Source organism: Zingiber officinale, chromosome 4B (assembly GCF_018446385.1).
Source record: "Zingiber officinale cultivar Zhangliang chromosome 4B, Zo_v1.1, whole genome shotgun sequence".
In the NCBI taxonomy this organism is placed as follows: Eukaryota; Viridiplantae; Streptophyta; class Magnoliopsida; order Zingiberales; family Zingiberaceae; genus Zingiber; species Zingiber officinale.
Genome location: NC_055993.1, coordinates 13,067,678 through 13,090,080, shown reverse-complemented (window position 1 = coordinate 13,090,080; position 22,403 = coordinate 13,067,678). Strand labels below are relative to the sequence as shown.

General features: G+C 36.2%; 1 pseudogene; it reads right to left on the bottom strand.

Moving 5' to 3' along the window:
• Positions 1–18,735: 18,735 nt before the first annotated feature.
• Positions 18,736–20,621, bottom strand: LOC121978119 (annotated as a pseudogene).
• Positions 20,622–22,403: the final 1,782 nt, after the last annotated feature.

Genomic DNA, 22,403 nt, shown 5'->3' with positions numbered 1-22,403 from the left:
ATTCATAAATTTTATACTCTATTTATGAAAAATATAGACAGATATATTAAATTTATTTATTAGAATAAAATTATAAAATTTAATAATAATATTATAATTTTCTCTAATTATATAATTTCATTTTTAATGAATATTTAAATTTATGATTTATATTTATTAAACTCGTTTAGACTAGATAAAAATTCGAATAAGTTCGCGAGTCATGAATATATTCGTTAAATAAAGTTCGAACTCGGATTCAATTATAAACGAGTTAAGTTCAAATATTTAAAAATTCGACTCAACTCGATTCGATTACATTCCTAAAGACATCTTATATGTTAGTAGTATTCGAACCCCTCGTCTCCGACTTAATTTAAATTCTATGATTTATTTTGAGCTATTAACGTTCTTTTTTTTTTTTTATCAAGTCGGTGTTATAAAAGTCTGACCTTTGAATAAATTATATTTAATGACCACATACTTCCATAGGTAATATTTAATTCGGTGGTATGGTGAATTTGTAATTATTTTTTTTTCCAAAAATGGGCATCTAATAGATGCTGAGCTTTTGAATTATTCATCATCAGCACTTTTTTATTTACTCAAATAATTAATAAAAAAAAAATTATAGGATCAGATTGATCATCCCAAATTTGACATTATTAATTATTTTTCGTCCCCAAGGCTATGATGTCATTGTAGAACATCCAGATTATTATCTAAATACTTACAGTTCAATCTCTAGCTATAGTATATTTGTAAAAAAATTTCTTCTAAATGGGAGGTGCATTACCGTCTGCACTTCTTGATTTATCCTAATGATCAATAAATTTTTTTTATGAAACTAAACCAATCTTCTAAAAAATAATCAATAAAATTAATTAAAATTATCAAATTTTTTTAATATTTAACTTATGTGTTTATTTTTTAAGGGCCGTTATTACAGTCCAACGGCCATGCAATCTTAATTTTTCCATTAAATTCAGCGTCAAATATACCAAAAGAATCGAATTGGCATTCTAAGAATCCCCGTTACGCCTTAATTACACCATGCCCGTCGAAGCTTATAATATAATCTTTGCTTGTATGGCTTATGCAGCGACAGCTAAAAAGTCTAAATTATTAAAGTTGACGTTGAAATTTTCTCGAGTTTTGAGTATCTTAATCTAAATTAAGTGGATAATAAGTATATATAAGACTAGTCCTAATTATAATCACTCAATTACATCATAATTAGAAGTTGTAATCGATTGTTGTAAATTCATAACTTATTTATATCGACATTTGCACATTAATTTGATATTAAAACTAAAACTAAAATTTTAAATTCTTTAAGAATGAATTGAAAGTCTTAAATTTAAAAGTAATTCAAAATTAATGGATCTATTTTATGTTAATTCACATCTTGATTCAGCTTTACAAATAAACTCGGAATAAAGTAAAATACAATAACAACTTGTGTTTGATCGATGGAAATAGAATCAAGATTTTGAAATGAAACTCAAAAATTTAGATATGGATAAAATCCACCTCCTCCCTTGGGTTTTGATGGAATAGGAATGTAAATTAAGTTTTAGACAAAAATACCCTTAGTATATTTGTTCAATTTTTCTTTAATTTTACACTCTCTCCTTATTCTCTCTCATCATATTTTCTCTCTCCTTATTTTATCATCATACTTTCTCTCTCCTCATTCTCTCTCATCACACATTCTCTATAATTTTCTCTCTATATTCTCTCCCATCATATACTCTCTCTCCTCATTTTATCTTTCTTCATTCTCTTCATCACACTTTCTCCTTATTTTTTCATCAAACTTTCTCTCTCATCACACTTTCTCTCTCATCACATTTTCTCTCTCATCGTACTTTCTCACTCCTCAATCTCTCTTAGCATGCTCTCTCTCCTCATTTTCTCTCATCAAACTTTCTCTCTCTTCATTCTCTCTCATCACACTCTCTCTCTTTATTTTCTCTAATAACACTTTCTCTCTCCCCAGTCTCTCATTTTCTCTCATCACACTTTCTCTCTCTTCATTTTTTCTATCACTCTTTCTCTCTCAACCCACTTTCTCTCTTATCATACCTTCTCTCTCCTCACTTTTTCAATTTCTCTCATAATCCTTTCTCTCTCTTCATTTTTTCCATCACTCTTTCTCTCTCACCATACTTTCTCTATCCTCATTCTCTCATTTTCTTTCATCATACTTTCTCTCTCTTCATTTTTTCCCATCACTCTTTTCTTTCTCAACCCACTTTCTCTCTCTTTGTACTTTCTCTCTCCTTACACTTTCATTTTCTCTCATAATACTTTCTCTCTTTTCATTTTTCCCATCACTTTTTCTCTCTTATCATACTTTTCTCTCCTCAATCTCTCCTACATGCACTCTCTCCTCATTTTCTCTCATCATACTTTCTCTCTCTTCATTTTTCCAACACACTTTTTTCTCTCACCATTTTCTCTCTCTTCATTTTTTCCAACACACTTTCTCTCTCATCATTTTCTCTCATCATATGTCTCTCTCACATTCAACTTTCTCTCTCATTTAATTTTTTCTCTTATTTTCATATAAGGGTAAAAAAGAAAATTTAGATTTATTCCGATTGAAAATATTTAACTAACCAAACATCATTTTTAACAATGATACACAAGCTCATACTCATTCTCATTCCATAATACTATGATACCCATTCTCATTCCGATTCCTAGGAGAGAACCAAACACCCCCTAAGTTTTTATTAGATAAATGAAATCTTCTATATGTCATATGATAGTAAACTCAATCCCTTATTATATCATAATATATATTAAATATATTTTTCTAATTTAATCATTATTAATTGAGTGTTTTTTTGTTTTCACCCTCTATGAATATATGTATTTACCATAGACTCATCTTGCCTGACTACTACATTTATTGGATGTATTAGTACATACTAATAGATCTTAAATAAGTCATTTAGAGTTTTCCTTAATAAGTATAATTTTAACTTTATTTTTAATATTCTTGTTATATTATTCGATCCATTTTTATATATCTACACATCCAACTTAATATTTTCATGTCTACAACTCTAATATTTTACTCATATGCTTGTTTCATAATTAAACATTTAGTTCCATACAATCTAATCATCATTAGTATAATTTTCCTTTAAGCATTAGAGTTGCCCTACGATTATAAAGAATATCTAACGCCCTCTTTCATTTCAATCTGTTGGTGCAATCATGCTCTAGATCGATAATTATTTAATTTTAAGTTAATACGTTAGATCTAACTTGAGTTACAAGTTTACAGGATAAAAGAAGTCCAAGAAGGTCGAAGGTCAAATTATTGGCAAGAAGAAGTCTTTATAGGTTGGAAGACGGGATGCAAGACAAGAGAAGCCCAAGAAGATCGAGAGTTGGATTCTTGGCAAGAAGAAGTCCTCGTAGCTCGAGATGTTAGGGTAGATGAAGACCTGAAGATGAGGAAACTCCAAGCATAAAGTCCAGGGAAAATGAGTGTTATCTAGCATGAGGTAATTGGTTTTGATTGGTACATTAAACGGAATATGTGCTTAAGAGTTTAGGAATTGAAAAATATTATTTTATAGTTTACACAAAACCCTAAACCTCAATCTCCGAGGTTTGTATCACCAATTGATTAGCATAATCGATTGGTGTAAATCTAGAATTCTAGGTTTAGCACCAATTGATTGTCCCAACTAGATTGCCAATAGATTGATAACTAATTCTGAGCGCACAGTAACTCCCCAAATTAATTAGCCAAATCAATTAGGTATTGGCCAATTGATTAGGCATTAATTGGCAAGCTTTTTGCTGCTTTCTTTGAAGAGAACAAAAAGTTACCAAATCGATTAGGCAATCGATCAGACACTAGCCAATTGATTAGTGCAATTGATTTGCAGGCTTTCTTCGAGCACACAGAAAGTTGCCGAATCGATTAGGCATGGCTAATCGATTAGTGTAATCGATTGGCAAGCTTTTTTCACGAGGAAAGAAGGTTGCCGAATCGATTATGTTGGTTCAATCGACCTCTAGAGTTTTGATGTTTATTTGACATATGTTTAATGAAGTCTAATCAGGTCAAGATTGACCAAATGATTAGCAGGAGTGAGAAGTCTATCGAGTGACTAGGCATAATTGGAGATTAGGCAAGTGAGAAGTTTTGGAGGAATAAACTCCAAGTAAGGGGAAATCCTAACAAAGTGAATCTTAGGTAATGAGAAGTCTTAGAGGAGTGAACTCTAAGTAAAGAAAAATCCTAAAGGAGTGAACCCTATGTAATAAGAAGACTTAGAGGAGTGAACTCTAATCAAGAGAAAATCTTAAGGGAGTGAACCTTAGGTAATGAGAAGACTTAGAGGAGTGAACTCTAAGCAAAGGAAATAGGGGAGTGAACCCTAGGTAATGAGAAGTTTTAGAGAAGTAAACTCTCAGTAAAGGAAAATCCTAGGTAATGAAAAGTCTTAGAGGAGTGCACTTTAAGCAAGGAAAAAAACCTAGGGAAAAGAATCCTAGATAGTCAGAAGTCTTGGAAGAGTAAACTCTAAGCAAGTGTGACCAAAAGATTTTTGGTCGTTCGTATGCGATCGACCAGACCAACGAATCTTAAATGCTGCTAACACTACTTTACTTTACTATTTTATATATATTGTGTTGACTCAATGTTATAGGAAAGTCTTAGTCGATCAGGTTAATCATGCACTAAGTAGGATCAAAGAAAGTTCATACAAGTCTGGAAGACTAGATGTTTGATAGGTAAGTTGTGGTAAGCTTCTGGAGTGAAGTTGTGAGATTGTATCCGAGCCGGGACAAATATTAGGCATTGATCCAATTGAAGAAACCAATAGAGGTTTCTAAGTTGAGATCAAGACAGTCCTAGCTGTCATATTCGTGCATCTATTTCATCTATTGTCTAACTTTGTTTGCAAGACTTCTATTATTATATATTGTCTGTGCTAACTTTATTTTACAGATAAACAAAGTTCTATAATTGACTGAAGGTTCAGTCAACCAATAGTTGGGATCAGTCGATAGATCCGATTAGCCTAACACATATCATATTGAAGTCCAGAAAATATAGTATACAATGTTTTCAGTCGACGGATACTTGGAATCAGTTGACTAATCTGACCAATGTGGCAAAGATCAGGTTGAAGCTCAGTGAATATGGTATACACCTTGTTCCGTCGACAAATTAGTGGGATCAGTCGATCGATCCATAAAAGGTAATAATAGCCGATCATATCAAATCATACAGAAAAGGTATACTTAGGGTTTCAGTGATGGATAAGCTTTATTAGTCGACCGAACATCAAAAATCATGGGATCGAGTAGATTAGATTGGGGAAAACAAGGAATGATGCGAAGATCAGTCGATGGATTGGATGTTCAGTCAACGAATAGGTTCAGTTGACGGATCATGTTTTCATTCAACTAAATGATGCCTATAAAAAAAGCCCTCGGGGTCCGAGCCGATCATCACTTCTTTGTTTGAAAAGAAATTCTCTCTGTGCTCTGTGTCATCTTTACTACTACTGCTTATGCAAGCTTCAACTACTATGACGATCCAACAACCTACGCTTCATCTAGTTCATTTATTATCAATATATTATTATACTTTCATTTTCTATATATCTTATACTTGTATAAATATGCTTTTTCTCCGATAGTTTTTGGAGAGATGAACTATATTAGATTGTACATTGGAAATGATCAAGGATCATGAGTCTTGGTGTAATAGTCGCTGGATTAGGAACCAAGTAAAATCGAACTATCTTTTACATTATTTTTGTTGCTATTACTTTGATTCAGTTTTACGAGACGAAAAAAGAGTTTTTAAACTAGCGAGATTCACCCACCCCCCTCTCAACTTCTATAATCCTACAGATTGATCAATTGATTAAGTTTGCCAATCGATTAAATATTCTCACCAATCGATTGGGATTCAAAATGGGATAATCTCAACAGTTGGTTTGAAGTTAGTGACCGTTCAATGGATAGTTAGACAATTAGTAATCAATTGGGGGTTTTTGTCAATCTATTAGTGGCGACAAAATAGAAGAGAAATGTCCTGATACTAAAGTGTTTAAAAAGGGTTAGGACACGAGAAGACACTACTATTCCATTGTTCTATTGCACACCTAAGATGAAGCTCTCATCTGCAACACTCTCTCAAGCGACTCAAAGGAGAATCGTGTTTCATACGTAATCTCTTCTACTTCTTCTTTGTGCTTTGTTTTTCCTAGAGAGAGAGTTGCAAACCCTATCCTATTATAAGGGGTTTCTCCAACTTTGGTATTGTTCCAAGAAGGAGAGTTTATAGTAAAAGTTGTGATTGCTGGTGTGAACCCTTGGATTAGTCACCTCAAGGAGGTGGATATTAAGTAAATCAAGATGTTAGTATTGTCGTGTGCTCTTGTCATGCCTCGAGAGTGTACTTGTCAGCCAAATTGGACAATACCCCCTAGTGACAATATAGGAAATAATCGATATCAAACAACTTCAAAAAGCCAACTCAAACACCAATACAATATAAAATCACAACTTATAACAACTAATGTATATATATATATACATGTACATGTGAATATACTAATTTACACAAGATAACAGTTATACCATTTTAATAAAACTTCATCAATTCGACAAGGAAAATAAAACATAAATAGTGGCAGCAAAATAGAAGAATAAAACAACTCGAACATAAATCCAAACTCAAGTGAGACCGACAATCAGGACCTCTAAGCAACATGACACATCCTCTATCTGCTAACCTAAAAATAGAGTAAAAATAAGGGGTAGTGTGTACAATAACTCAGTGGGTATAATTAAGAAGATAGTACATGATACTATATATAAAAGGATCAAAGGATACAGTTTCACGTAATAACACTTACTATAAAAGTAAGAGTACCAACATACAATCAGTTACTAAACAAACCATAACCAACAACGAAATCATTCACTGACATGCTCTACAAAGTATATCCAATAAATAAGAAGTATATACAGTATATCTAAAAATCACCTGCATAAACTTAGCACATAACATGCATATAACAAACATATAACAAATATATAATGAACATATAACAAGTTTTGATTGCATGCAACAACATGCTACCACGAATGAGTTTCGTGGGCAATCAGGGTATCCATTATCTGCGAGTGACAATACACATTCCCACCGTCTGGTCCAATGGCTAGATAGGACGACGTAGCTATCTAGCTCCTCAGCTACTGACTGCGAAAGACAATACACGCTACCACCAACTATTCAATAGATAATCAGAACACATAAATGTCATTGTCATTATCCAATAGGCACCATGTAGGCGAAAATACACATTATCACTACTTAGTCTAGTGGGCAGACAAGACATGTAGCTATCCAGCTATGGGCAGCGGATGACAATACTGTTGGGGTTGCAAGGTTACAAACATAGTCCCATATTGGAAACACATGGGAAAAATCATGGGTTTATAAGAGAAAAAGATATCTCCATTAGCATGAGGCCTTTTGGGGAGAGCCCCAGAGCAAAGCCATGAGGGTCTAGGCTCAAAGTGGACAATATCATGCTATTGTGGATATATCTAAATTCTTTTCGATCCAACAATTGGTATCAGAGCCCGGACTGCCAGAAGGTTTAACCGCCGACTGTGCACAAGAGCTATAGTCTGATTGAGTCATGTTGGTACAATATTGACCTCGAACAAAGAAAGTGGGGGCTCCTATGTTTGGATCAAGAGGACCAGACACCAGGCAGGAAGTCCTAGTAGGTCGGGTGGATCGAGGGGCAGGAAGACTTGGTGGGTCGAGGATCGGACGTGGGAAGCCTACGGTCCTTTGTTTGAGGGGGGGATTGTTGGGGTTGCAAGGTTGCAAATATAGTCTCATATTGGAAACACATGGGAAAGATCATGGGTTTATAAGAGAAAAAGATATCTCCATTGACATGAGGCATTTTGAGGAGAGCCCAAGAGCAAAGTCAGATATCTAAATTCTTTTCGATCCAACAAATACATGCTATCACTATGATATCACAAACATAACAACACAAGTATAAATAGTAATAAATGACAACGAGACTGCATGAATATCAAATAGACTAAAATGTAAGGACAAATGAATATCAAATAGACTAAAATGTAAGGACAAATAATAAAGTATCAACTAAAGAAGCGAATTAATCATGCACTAAGATCAAAAAACTAAAGAGGTTAAAGTAGGAACTACTCACCTCATTATAGAATATCTAACCACCTTCAAGTCAACGAGCATGCCTTGAGCTCAAAACCTTAATTAACCTCTTCGGTTTGCTAGAACAGGTACAACGGCACATGGTGCCCTGCTGCCTCACGTCGGTAGCAAGGAAGAAGTCTGCGGTTGTTAGAGCTCGGATACACCTCAAGTCAGCTATGGCGACGGTGGCTGTATCCATTGAGGGAAGATCTCTCGATGTTTTCTATTGCAAAGACAGTCACCAACAGCGTCATGAGGGGAAAATGGCTCTCTTGAGGGCGACGTCTCGATCGAAGACAAAGTAGGCATCGCTGGCGGTTAGGTAAGGAGACGAACGCAGCGCCTGCGTCGGCCTATCGCGTGGGAGGAGTGGCGCCAGCAGTCGGCCGCACAGGGAACGACGCTTCCGTCGCACGTGTGGCAAAACACCGCCGTGAGCTCGTGGATGAAGGAGCGACACAGAGGGGAGAAGACACCAACATCAACCGATTACATGGGCAGGGGACCAATGCAAGGTCGGCGTGCAGGCAATGTCGTTGAGCGCGCAGTGGGTAGACATAGTTGTCGCGCGCGTGGGGAGGAAGGAAGGCAACGAAGGGTAATTGAGCTTAAGGTTTAATTGAAAAAAAACTCAAGTTTAGCTTCTATCAACTCCTAACTTAAATAGGATATTCCTAAATAGACTTTTCTCTTACTCATTTATTTCCATAAATTTTTTTTAAAAAAATTATTAAAAATTAGAAAAATTCTAGTAAATCCTATAAATTTATATAAACCTATTTCCTAATTAATTATTGGCTAAAATATATTTATTTTTTTAAAAAATAATTTAATTATGTTAAATTTTAATTATTTTAAATTTTTATCTATATTTTTAGTATATTACAACTCTCCTTCAAATATCCACTTAAAAATCCAAAAGAACAAAAACTATCCTCTATAATTTATATATATATATATATATATATATATATAGACACACACTATTCCGTTTGAATTCGATTGGGTTGCATGCTAACTTGCACGAGGTTTTCAAAATGGTGATGGTGTCTCAGCTGTGCCAGGCAGCTTGCATATAGACCTGACCCCGGGCCGGGTCTGGCCCGGACCCGGGCCGGGTCTGGCCCGGACCCGGGCCGGGTCTGGCCCGGACCCGGCCCGGGCTCGTAACCGAGTCAACGGGGCAGTTGCCCGTTGACCCGGTTCGTCGGGTCGAACCAGAACCGACCCGGCAACTTGCTGGGTCGATTCCGGTTCATTTGCTGTAAAATCGGCGGGTAACCGGCGATTTAACTCGCCGGTTCAGCCATAATTTTTTTTTTTATAACGGTTGGAACCGCCGGTTAACCGATGGTTCATAGCTGTTGGAACCGCCGGTTAATCGGCTGTTCATAGCTGTTGTGAGGGGTTTTTTTAGGTATTTTTTTCAATGGTTAGGATCATTTGACCGTTTTTTGATCAATGGTTATGATTTAGTGTCCGTTACTATCAAAACTCTATAAATAGAGAGCTCATTTCATCATTTTCACACACATTTTCTCTACTCTTACTCTTAATCTCAATTTCGTATTCTCTACATGCTTTCATTTCCAATTTTCAATTACAATGGAAGGAGGCCGCGGAGGTGCATCATCTCGAGCTCGGAAAGGAAAGCAAATAATGAATCCGCTGGAGGAGGACCCCAACATTCAATCCACCGATGATGAGATCGAGCATCTTCCGAATTCGACACACGAAACACAAGGAAGTACTGATGCAATTACTTTTAAGGTTCGGGAACTTCCTCCTCTAAAGTCTTCTATTTTCACTAAACATTTTAAGAAGGTCACTCTTCCATCGGGAGAAATGTGTGCAAAATGTAAGCACTGCAATGCTTCCTACAAATTCCAAGCCGGCGGCGGCTATGGGTCGTTGAAACGACATGTAGAAATTAAGCACCCGATGGAATATGGACTCGACCATTCTCAAACACAATTATCCAGATTTTCTTCAACTAGCGGTAGTACCGATTCCGGTTTATTTTTATATTCAGATAATAAATTAAGAGAATCATTAGCTAAATTTGTTTCCGTAGAACATCTTTCTTTTAGTTTTGGATCTAAATGCACATTTGAAGATTTTTGTAAAGAATCTCTTAATCCATGTGCTAAACGTGTTCCTAGAACTACACCTACTCATACAATTAAAAAATTAATAAAACAAGGAAAAAAGAATTTAATTGATGAATTTAGTAAATTAGATAATAAAATTTCATTATGTTCCAATATTTGGAGTGATGCAAACACATTCGTATATGGGTGTGACTTGTCATTGGATCGATAACTCTTGGAACCTCCAAAAAAGATTGTTAGCTTATAGAGTTTTTGATGAATCACATAATGCTCATAACATCGCACAATTATTAAGTTTAATTTTAAAAGAATATGGCTTAACTCATAAAATATTTTCAATATCATTAGATAATACTAGTTCCAATACCGCTTGTATAGATGATCTAAAATTTGTTTGTCAACCTATTATTGGTGGTTTATTTTTTCATATTCGTTGTGTATGCCATGTTTTAAATTTATGTGTTCAAGATGGTTTAAAAATTTTAAAAAGTTATATTAAACCAATTAGAATTGCAATTTCTTATTTATGGTCTCATCCATCTATAATGAAACAATGGGGTAGGTTTTGTAAAATTAATGGAATGAGACCTAAAAAATTTCCACGTGATGTACCAACACATTGGAATTCAACATATCAATTATTACAAGATTCATTTCAATATAAAGAATTATTATGTTCATTTTTTGTACAAAATACTAATACTAATATATATCTATTTTCACAACAATGGAATATTTGTAGTAGTATTTGTGAAATTTTAAAAGTATTTAATGATGCAACCGAACAACTTTCCGGTGTTTATTATCCCACTGCTCAATTAGTTTTAGAAAAATTTTCTAATATAGTATTAGTTTTAAATGAACATATTAATAATGAATCTTTATCTCCTTGCATCTTAGCTATGAAAACTAAATGGAAAAAATATTTTTATTTAATTCCTGAAATTTATTTAATTGCATTCGCTTTAGATCTTAGATTTAAATTAGAAGTTTTACAAGAAATGTTAACTTTATATTATGACGCTTTAATTCCAATTAAAGATTCTTCTTCCCTATCAAGTTAATATTATATATAATGTTAGAATTTATTTATATGATATTTATAATCAATATTATGCAAAATATGGAACACAAACTAATATTTCTGAAATATAACAAACTACTAGTAGTAATTTAAAACTTACAAAAGCATAACTCTTATTAAAAGAACGGACAAAACGTCCACGAGGATCCTCAAGTTCCACACAGGAACTTGAGAATTATTTTACGACTTCTTTTGATTTTAATGAAGCAGATAGCGAAAATTTCGATATCTTAAAGTGGTGGTCATACATGGCTCAAAGCTTTCCCGTCCTCTCCGTGATCGCCAAAAAAATATTAGCTTGTCCAGTGTCAACTGTTGCTGTGGAGCAGACGTTCAGTGTCGGCGACAACATATTAGATGAACGACAATCAACTTTATCTCCCGACTCATTAGAAGCCCAAGCATTACTGGACGATTGGACCAGAGCGAAGAAAAGAATCTAAGGAATGCAACTTTCAGATGACGAAGTTGAAGATTTTGATACTGAAGGAACAAATACAATAGGAACAGGAAATGGAAGTGAGTGAAAATGTAAAAGGATAAAAATATAAAAGAACTACGTGGGCTTTGATTCCCCTAAAGGGATACGTAGGCAACTTAAATAAGTGCAAACCTTTTTTTCTAATAAATTTTAATTTCTAATTTATAATTTGTAATATTTAATTTTTAATTTTTAATTTTTTAACATAATAATCTTGAACCATGGCGAACTATGAACCGGCGGTTCCGAACCGTGAATCGTAATCGTCTTGAGCGGTTAAGATTAAGAGTCGACCTATCTGGAACCGTCGAATCGTCGGTTCTGAACTATGGTCAGGTCTACTTGCATACCAGAGGCTGGCATTGGCCAAGTTAGACACAGACAATCATATATGGGTTGGGTTGGATCAAACCAGCCATAGCCCAACAAAGAACTTGGGCCCGGCTGCAGATACATGGTGCCATGGCCTGCTGTTTAAATCTGTGCATATGGGAAATTTTGTTACTCCAAAATTCCGTACCTTAAAGACCCAATCTGAACGTTATTCATCTATCGGATAAATTAAATTCAAAAGTACAACCATAATTGACATTCAACCCGTGAATGCTGAGGTAGTCTCCTAAACATCTTGTTTCTGTACCATGCCCAGTAGGTGATTCTGTGAATTTTAGACTCTTCACAGTAAATATCGATGAATGGAAAACGGAATGTCGTACATGGTAGTAAAAAAAGATGATTATATTTATCTTAATATTCATGTAGAATATATGAAAAAAGATAAATTATGGATCAATGTATAATTGATCCTCAAATAACTAAGATTGAGATGAATTTTTATTCCAAGGCATCATCTGGAATATGTACAGCTGTTGGTATTTTATTTCATTGAAATATGTAATTGAACGATCACAGGAAGGGTCACTGGAATCGCTGGAATACGTAATTGAATAATCACAGGATGGAAGTCATAGCCGTTGGTATTTTATTCCATTTTTTTAATCTGATGTTGGTGCTTTATTTTCAGTCAGAGTATATGGTTGATTATTGATGATAACTGATCAGCCAATAATTTTCTACCATACAGTGCCGTGAACACCCAAACTATTATACGAATGCCGTGGACGACGTTTCATTTTTTTTTTATTTAGATATCCAGACCTTCGACCGATAATCAAACTCTCGTTGCAAACGCCTCTGTCTTTTACCGCTGTGCCGGGGGCTTTCTCAACAATATTAATGATGAACGCATTATTAAAAAACATTATTCGATTTCCATGGCACGGCCTCTGAATATTTATTAAGAAACACGGCGATCTAATACCACGCTTTTGCCTTGTTAGGACTCTGTCAAGATCAAGCATTTTATTATAAGAGCAAGAATACTAAATCTGCAACAGAGTCAGATTAATCTGAAATATAACGAAGGATGGCCATCACGGCGAACTACTAAAGATGTTGGAGACATTTTTGTAATCTTTCGTGTATATTAATCACTATTTCTTCAAGCGTTGGCATTTTAATTTCCATCAATGGCGATGGAGGTTGCGGAGCAGTTCTCCGACGATAGCTTCTCCTACAGCTGGTCGATGAACATCGATTCGTCCAACGTCGATCCCTCTGCCTCTCAAGCCTCCCTCGACGAACGGGACGGCACGGGGGCCCTCATCGACGTGGACCCCTTCGACTTCGACGTCCTTCCTCTCGCCGGTGAACCGTGCGCTGCGCCGGCTCTGGTCCACGCTGAGCAGATCATTGCCGACGGCCGGCTTCTCCCGCTCCCGCTCGTTCACCTGCCCAAGCGTAGTACTGTGGGATCATCTCCCTCAGAAACTCCTGTGCTACTGCGGTCGCTTTCGGTAGACTCGTCCGATTCCTTGGCCTCCCGAAGCAACCTGTCGCTCTCGTGCCGAAGCTATATGGACATAGGACGGTCGTCGAATTCTTCGAGTCTGGGTAGGGGTAGCATTCCATCTTCTTCAAGTTCAAGCTCGAGCTCATCGACGAGTGGTAATAGTAGGTCCTCCAGGGAGAAGAAAGCGCTCAGGTACTTGTGCTTTCTGCAGCCTTTCTATAAGACGAGGGGATTAAGTTGCAAGATATGGAGCTCATCCTGGTCGCCTAGGAAGAGCGGAGATGCCATCTCCGGGTCACACCGGAGCAACATGACGGCGGCTGATGTGGATACCGAGACGGCGATTCACGAAGCAGTCCTCCATTGCAAGAACTCTCTTGGCAAGTTGTAGAGCAAGGGAGAACAAGAAAGTACACGCACAAAGCTTCCATTCCTATTAATTATACATAAGAAATAATCTGCTTGCTCAATAATATTTATAACTATATCTGATCCGGTTTGAAATATAGTTCACCGGGATAGATGGCTCTTTTGTTGATTGTGAGAAAATTATGATCTAGAATAGGAAGGCACGTCGAGTGATCCTACGTATCAAAAATAGATTCAGCAACTGAGGTCGTGTTGGGCCGATTATGACGCTTAAGTCAAACAGGTGGTCGAAAGAAAATACAACGAACAGTAAAAATAAATAGTGAAATTCGAGTGTCTTACGTTGAATAGTGTGTATGGTGTAGCATTGCGTCCCTGATCTTATAGATAGAGACTCTTTTATATAGTGCTAGTTTTTTTTTTTCTGTACGAATCTCAATGTATTACTAAAATATAATCGATCCTTTTAACATCTTGACATTTTTCTGTAAAAGGACCTACCATTTCTGTGATTTACGGAGTAGAAACTTCCTTTATAAAAATAGCACAAAGAATATTTCTTTATTTCTCTTATAATAGTTACAGGTGGTAAAAGAAAACATTAATCCATTAAGTTGATGGATCATTAATATGTTTTGCTAGTAAGACAATCGAGTCCCCTTTATAGCCCGATTAGCTCTCGTTTGTAGACGCGGTTGGGTCAGATTGAGAAATGCTGTCACTCTCAAGGACTCGGCCTCCTCTCGGTCTCTTCACTTGACCAAAGAGTCCAGTCAAGCTATAGGCGTAGTAAGTCTTATCAATCATGTCACTCGGTAGAAATTTATGACTCGACTTTTAATGGCATCAATACAACTCGTGGTTCCATCGATTCTGCGGGATTTGGGTTCCGATCGGCTAGAACAAGTGACTGTGCTAACCCCAAATATTGAACTTAGCTTTCTTTGACTTTGATTACCAAGTAGATAATAAACCTCAAATACTCATTATTACAATTATAATTATTATGATTATATATCATATTTAATATTTTTATTTATTATTTGAACTACTCTTATAAATAAACCCTTTTACTTATCGTAATAAAATCATCCAATACGATTATTCTCAATTTTCTTTTTTTTACCTATCTGGTTCCCGAAGGTGGTAAAAAAGGAATTGTTTGCAACCACAGATGAGCCGAAGGTAGATTTAATAGGGAATCATATTGACGATTAAAAATTAATATATGTTATATATATATATATATATATATATATATATATGCTAAGCGACATTTTGTGCGTGATTGTGAGCAATGCATAGAGACGTGATGTTGTCAGCTCGATTTCTTTGTAAAAAAAATATTTCATTTATTCTCTCTTCCCTTTGGCCTTCTTTTCAAAACATCACCGAGTGAAATTTTCCAATTTCTAAATTTCCCTTGCCGCTTTCTCTCTCGCACCTTCCTTTTCCGTCATCCGTCGGACCTCACACTCCTGTCAGAAAAGTAAAGCAAAGGCACTGCGAGCTACTTGGCTTGCCGCTCTCTCTCTCTCTCTCTCTCTCTCTCTCTCTCGTCTATTCCTTCACCGGCAACGCCACATTTGACAGCTACTGTTGTGCTAACCATCTCTCTCCATTCTCGATCGTAAGGACGACGTCTTTAATTCCTTCCATTTTATATCCAATGGCAATTTGTTTCATTTTAATTTGTTGTTCCCCATTGTGATCCGAACATAGGTTAGAAGGATTAATGCTATAATGTGCAAGGACGATGCTTGCTACAAACGCCTATAGGATGCAACCACTTGGAAAGGTAGTTGCTACACATTGTAGTAGCTACTTCGACAGTCAACTGCTACACCTTATAGCAGCTAACTGTCCATATAGCTGCTACAATGTGTAGCAGCCACTTGGTAAGTCGTTTTTGTAGCAGCTACATTTTCTAGTAGATATTACCCTTAAAAATATTTAAGTTGATGTATATCAACTTGGTAAAAAATTATTTGAAATTATTTTTGCTGATGCAACGCATTTGCTTTGCTGCTAAACATTGCAACAGCTACTTCGCAACTAACTTGGAACAGTGGTCGTAGAAGGAAGGAAGGATTTATGCTACAACGTTCAAGCTCGACTCTTGCTACAAACGCCTACAACCACTTGGACATCGAATGTTGCTACAAGTTGTAGCAGCTATTTCGACAGTTAACTGCTACACCTTGTAGCAGCTAACTATCCATGTAGCTAATACAATGTGTAGCAGCCACTTGGTAAGTTATTTTTTTAGTAGCTACATTTTCTAGCAGATATTACCCCTAAAAATATTTTTATAGTTGTATATCAACTTGGTAAAAAATTGTTTAAAATTATTTTTACTGCTGCAACGCCTTTGCTTTGCTGATACACGTTTTAGCAGCTACTTTGACAAATAATTGCTACACCTTGTAGCAGCTAATTGTCCATGTAGCTGCTACAACTTGTAGTAGCTAACTGTCCAAGTAAGCTGCTACAACGTTGTAGTAGATCTTTCTTCGTCTACGCTCAACAAAATGTTACTCTGCATTTTCAACCATTATTAATAGATCATATAAATCTCAGTTTTTTATTTAGATAAATTAAATGAGGTTCTACACATTGTATCAGTTAATGTATAAATAGTTAGAAATTGCTACACGTTGTAGCAGCTACTGCAACATGTTGAAGCAGCACTACAGCACGTTGAAGCAGCTACTAGTCAGAAGCTACTACACGTTGTAGTAGTTTCTCAAGAGTAGTTGCTACACTGTATAGCAGTTGCTACAGATTAACTGCTACGTAAAAACACTACAACAAAAACATTAAAAGACAACGGTTAAAAACCGTTGTCGTAAGCCTTTAAAACCGTTGTAATTGACAGTGTTGTTAAAAGTGGGGGCTACGACAACGATTTTAAACCGTTGTCTTTGACTAAAAAGACAACAGTTTTGCAACGGTTTAAAACCGTTGTCTTTGAATGAAAAGACAACGGTTTAAAACCGTTGTTGTTTAGAGTATTTTTTTAATAACATTGCCCGTTACAATCATTTTTGGGGCTACGACAATGGTTTTTAACCGTTGTCTTTGAGGGTGATAGACAACAACAACTGTTTTAAATTGTTGTCTTTTAAATTATTATCTTTTAATACCAATATATTATATTTCAATATAAATATATAATAAAGAATCATAATCACAAAAGAAAGAATATTCCTCACATCAATATCATTCAAAATGTTACTTATACAAGAATTACAATTGCAAAAGAAGAAACATGTCTCATGTTTAAATAAAATTTATCTCAATACAAATAAACAAATAAATTCCATTTATAACTAATGAACAATAGCCAACTAATGAACAAGTCCCATCACAATCTTCAACTTGTAGGATTTCATTGAACTCTTTTTTCTCACTTGCTGATTCTTTTTCAATCAGTATATAAGAATTGGCCGTCACTGTTATAGCTTTGCATATAGCAAAATGAATAAAGCTCAATGGAGTGAATAGCTTCATGTAGCTGAAACCAAAAAATTGGGACAAGCATAGCTTAATGAAGATGATGTAAGAATTAGCAACAAGTTAATTCCAATAAACTGACCAGTCCTGCCCTAACATGATCACAAATGAAAGCTGCATCGCTGTATCGCTCTTCCTCTATAGCTCTCTCTGTGGCAACAAGAGTGCTTAGAATATAAATTAAATACAAAAAGTGCATAAGACAAGTTTCATACATTCATAATAGTCAATGCTGCTCCAACAATATCCTTTTTTGTAGCACCAGTTATGGCCAACTTCAGCTTTGCAGCTTCTCCATAATCCTCTCTTAAAATAGCCTCATTCAATTGACTGAAATAAGGCCATCACATAGCATGAAACTATCAGCAAAACTAAAGCCACAGTGGTATGAACAAAATTGTTCACTAGAACATAATAAACTTGACTCTAACAAGAGGAAATCAAGTTTGGTATATTCAGTTAAGCTTCAACTTCTAATTTAGTGGTGTTGTTTGTGCTACTCTCTTTGGGCATAACAAGCCAGAGTGACCATGGTCCAAAACTTTGAACAAGACTGATTTTACCAGCCAGTTGATGGCCTATACCATGTGAATCATTTTCATATAACCTTTACAAACCTATAATAAGATCTGAACTAACATTGGCATAAACCAAATTGTGCTAACTATACCAATTTTATGGATCAGTATAATTGTTAGAACCAGCTGATATCATTTCAACTCGTCACAAGGACTCTTTGAGGGTTTTTTTTACACTGTTTAAGTTATTTTATACATTTAAACCCAAACATTTCTTATATGATTCCCTCGCTCTTTACAATATTCCACTCAAATGGCTGATTCTCTTAATTGATTAATCACAAGCGGATGCACAAGACGACTGACAATGAATTAACCATGTAATTGAACATAAAAGTAAAACAGTTTTCTTTATAAATAAATATTAACTGACCCAACTCCACCACCAATCTGAAAACATCAATCGAAGACTAGAAGATTTTACCTTTAAGACGGAAACAAGTTTCTCGTGTTCTTCAATCTCCGTAAAATGCTGCTTCCACCTCTCCCAATCCCAATCCTCCCCATTTTCCTCGACCGTAGTCACCTTCTTCTCCTCCTCCGTAATGCAACCAACAAATTTGGATGGATGAAGCCTCAAAACACTAAATTACCTATCAAACTAAAAACCATAAAGATATTTCTCGATAAAATTACCTATCAAACTTTAGTGGCCTCCACTCATGACTATAAAGTACAACAATAAAAATCATATCAAAGGGAGGAAGCAAGACCAATTCCAACCTTGAGGCAGATACAATACCATTATACAAACACTAATGGTTTTTAGAAAGCAAGATTAGTTCCAAACATAAGCAGAGAAAGAGGAGAATTCTACAGTTCCAAGCAATAAATTCTTATCGACATAGGAAGAAACACAGAAGTTGTACAAACTCACATTTATATAAAAGCTCCCATGCGTAGATCACAGTTGTAGGTCTTGCACATCTCCTTCATATTTGTTGAAGGCTCTGATAATGTATGTTCTCAGTTCAGCATTCACCTTCTCTTCATCCCACATGAATCCTTGGATATTCTGAAAAGGGAATGGAAAAAGAAAAAAAAATCTAACTCTTTTAGAACTTTGTCAGATGCAAATTTTAAGGATGATAACTAATGTTTATTTATCTACACCTTCTGTATTTTTAGAGAAAAGAGAGCATGATATCCATCAGTTGGTTGCACATGAAATCTGTGATTGGATTGTTACAAGCTAAGCATGGAGTATGAAGAGGAGTGGAATTAACAACTAACCTGAACCCACTCAAAATAACTGACAGTAACGTCGCCAGAGTTCGCATATATATCTGGAAGAATCACGACACCTTTGTTTGATAGGATCTAAAAAAGGAGGCAAAAAGTTAACTAGCTGGCTATACCAGCAACTATGCTTTTGACCAATGAGAGGATTAAAACTTGGGTATCACCTCATCAGCTTCAGGATCAGTTGGATGATTTGCAACCTCAACAATGAATTTGGCCTTATGTCATTCGCATTTTCCCTTAGGATTGACAAAAGAAGAAAAAGTTTCTCAGATCATAAAACTTCCAAGGAGAAGAAACAATCTAATTTATTCCCAGTGATCTCAGATGTTTCTTAAAACTACTAATAAGTAGATTATAAGGTAGAACAATTTACAGAAAGAATCCAATGATAAAAAACCAGTTAATCACACCACCAAGTGCTGCAGGGATGAGAACATCACAATCTTCAATTAGCAAAGAACCTGGATCGATGGGCTCTCCGCCAGTAAAACTGAGAGCGAAATTCATTTATGATGATCAAAGCAAAAAAGAAAAAGATACGAACAAGTAAAACTGTATGTAAGAGCAAGAAAACGACAGAAGCCAACTCTATTATGCCACCGAAGACGCACCACCCTCCATCCGATATACTCATCTATCATCAGCAAACCTAACGAATCAATACTAAAACGACAGAAGCCAAGTACGTACCAAAGGCAGAGCGGCTAAGCTTCCACCACCCTCCATCCGGAGACAAAATGTTGCCTCTTCAGCGTCCGAAGCCGAAATCCCACTCGTATCTTCTGGCTCTCATCGACGCTTAAAGATGATCGGAAGCACCTTCCCTTCCGCCCAGTAAACCCTAGCTCCGACGAATCTCACGAACGGGTGCGCAATCTCCTGCTCCGGCTACGAATTCCTCTTCGAATCGAAGGCTGAATTTGACAGCAGGTGCGAGAACCCTCTTTCTTCCTCACCTCCGACCTCTCTCTGTCGTTCTTCTCGACGCTCGTCTACCTCGCGCTCACTCGCTCGTTCACACGCCCACCCTGCGTCGGATTAGAAGGGGCGTATTTGACGACGCCCTGTTTCGGTGAGGACCCTCTCCAACGGCTTCTTTAGATTAATGCTACAAATCGCATACATCGCGAGTTTGAAACTCAGAACCCGCATGGCCCCATCTTTCCATGGGATGCGACCCGGGAACGATAGGAAGTTTTATGCCGAGAGTTGGAGGGGATCACGAGGACACCAAGTTGAGGGGCTAAGGACACCAAGGCCTCTTTTCTGAGGCACAACGTTGCAAGTTCTTACCGACCAGAGTCACCTCCGCCTAGCAATCTACATAAGCAGCAGCAATCACCTATGCTCCTGCCTCGTCTTTTAAAAAAGAGGGCATACTTCCACACTCGTCTAGAGCAGTATGAGGAGAAAGATTGTATGAGGAGAGAGATTTAGGGTTCAGGTAGGCTAAGAGGGGAAAATAGGGCGTCAAAAAATTTTCGAAGAGAGGGAAGCAAACCACTGCTACAACAAAAACGACGAAGGAGAAAAACGGCGAAAGAATAAAGTCAAAGACAACGGTTTATTAAAACTGTTGTCTTTGACCCCTAAAAAAGCGCTTAAAGACAACAGTTTTAGAAAACTGTTGTAAAATGTGTTGTTGATTTTATAAAAAGTCACTCAACAACAACAGTTTTTACAAAATTGTTGTCTTTAATTTTTTTCGGGCGCTCAAAAACAACGGTTTTGTCAAAAACCGTTGTCTTATACCAAATTAACAACAGTTCCTTCTAAAATCGTTGTCTTTATGGTGTTATCTTTTAACAATTTTGTTGTAGTGTACACATTGTAGCAGCTACTCCAGAATAGCTACTACAACGCCTAATAGCTACTGCTGATCTCCATATTTTAGCCATGTTTTTTCTGCAGAAATGTTAAGTAGTCAGCAATCTGAAAGCTCACATTCATGTTTTAAGAAGTATGTATCAAATAAGAAGTCATTGATGAATTTTATCACGCGCTTCAATAGGGTATTGTGACAACAAAGACACACTAAGTTAGTTGCCGATCATATTAATATGATCGAGCAGTCAAAGATTAAGACAAACTAACCTATGGAAACTCAAATGGTTAAGATGTACACAAAAAGGAAATGGTTGGATTTTCAAAGTGAAGTGAGTCTGAGTCATGGTTATGTTCAACAAGCATCTATAGGTGTTGATTTAGTGGGTTATGATGTCATGAATTTTCAACATGGTTCATCCACAAAACTAAGGGTCCTCACGTATGACAAACATACAGAGTACATATCCTGTAGTTGTAGAAAATTTGAGTTAAAGGGCATTCCATGTAGGCATATATTAGCTTTTTCTGTATCAACCAAGTGTTTCTGCTGCCTGATAAGTATATACTCAACAGATGGACAAAAAATGCTAAGGTTGGGGTAATCTATGCTTTTGGTGAGCAAACTTTCATTGGTAGTCCAGATGCGAAATTGATGACAAGACACTCGAGGTTGTCCTATAAAGCTTCAATAGTGATCAATGATATGTCTTTGACTGATGAGGGGGCAAACTTCTTGGATGAATAATTCGATTATATATATAGTAAAATTCAAAAGATGAATATTAGCAGAAAATGTGACAATCAAAGTCAAAGGAAGAAAGTCATCGATGGGGCCCCCTCTATTGTTGATCCTTCTTTAGTAAGGGCAAAGGGTGTGGGAAAAGATTGAAATCTTCAAAAGAGACGTCAACCTCAAAGTCTAGGCCATGTTGTGGATACGGTCACCGAGGTGTCTCACACGACAAGCGCAACTGTCCATTATTACAGTAAGGGTATGCGTCCATTAATTATGCATTTGTAGTATAATTTTATTCCTGAATCAATGATTTTTATCCATTAATAGTAAAGTTGATGACGAGTCGATTGCCAGATCAACTACTACAGAGA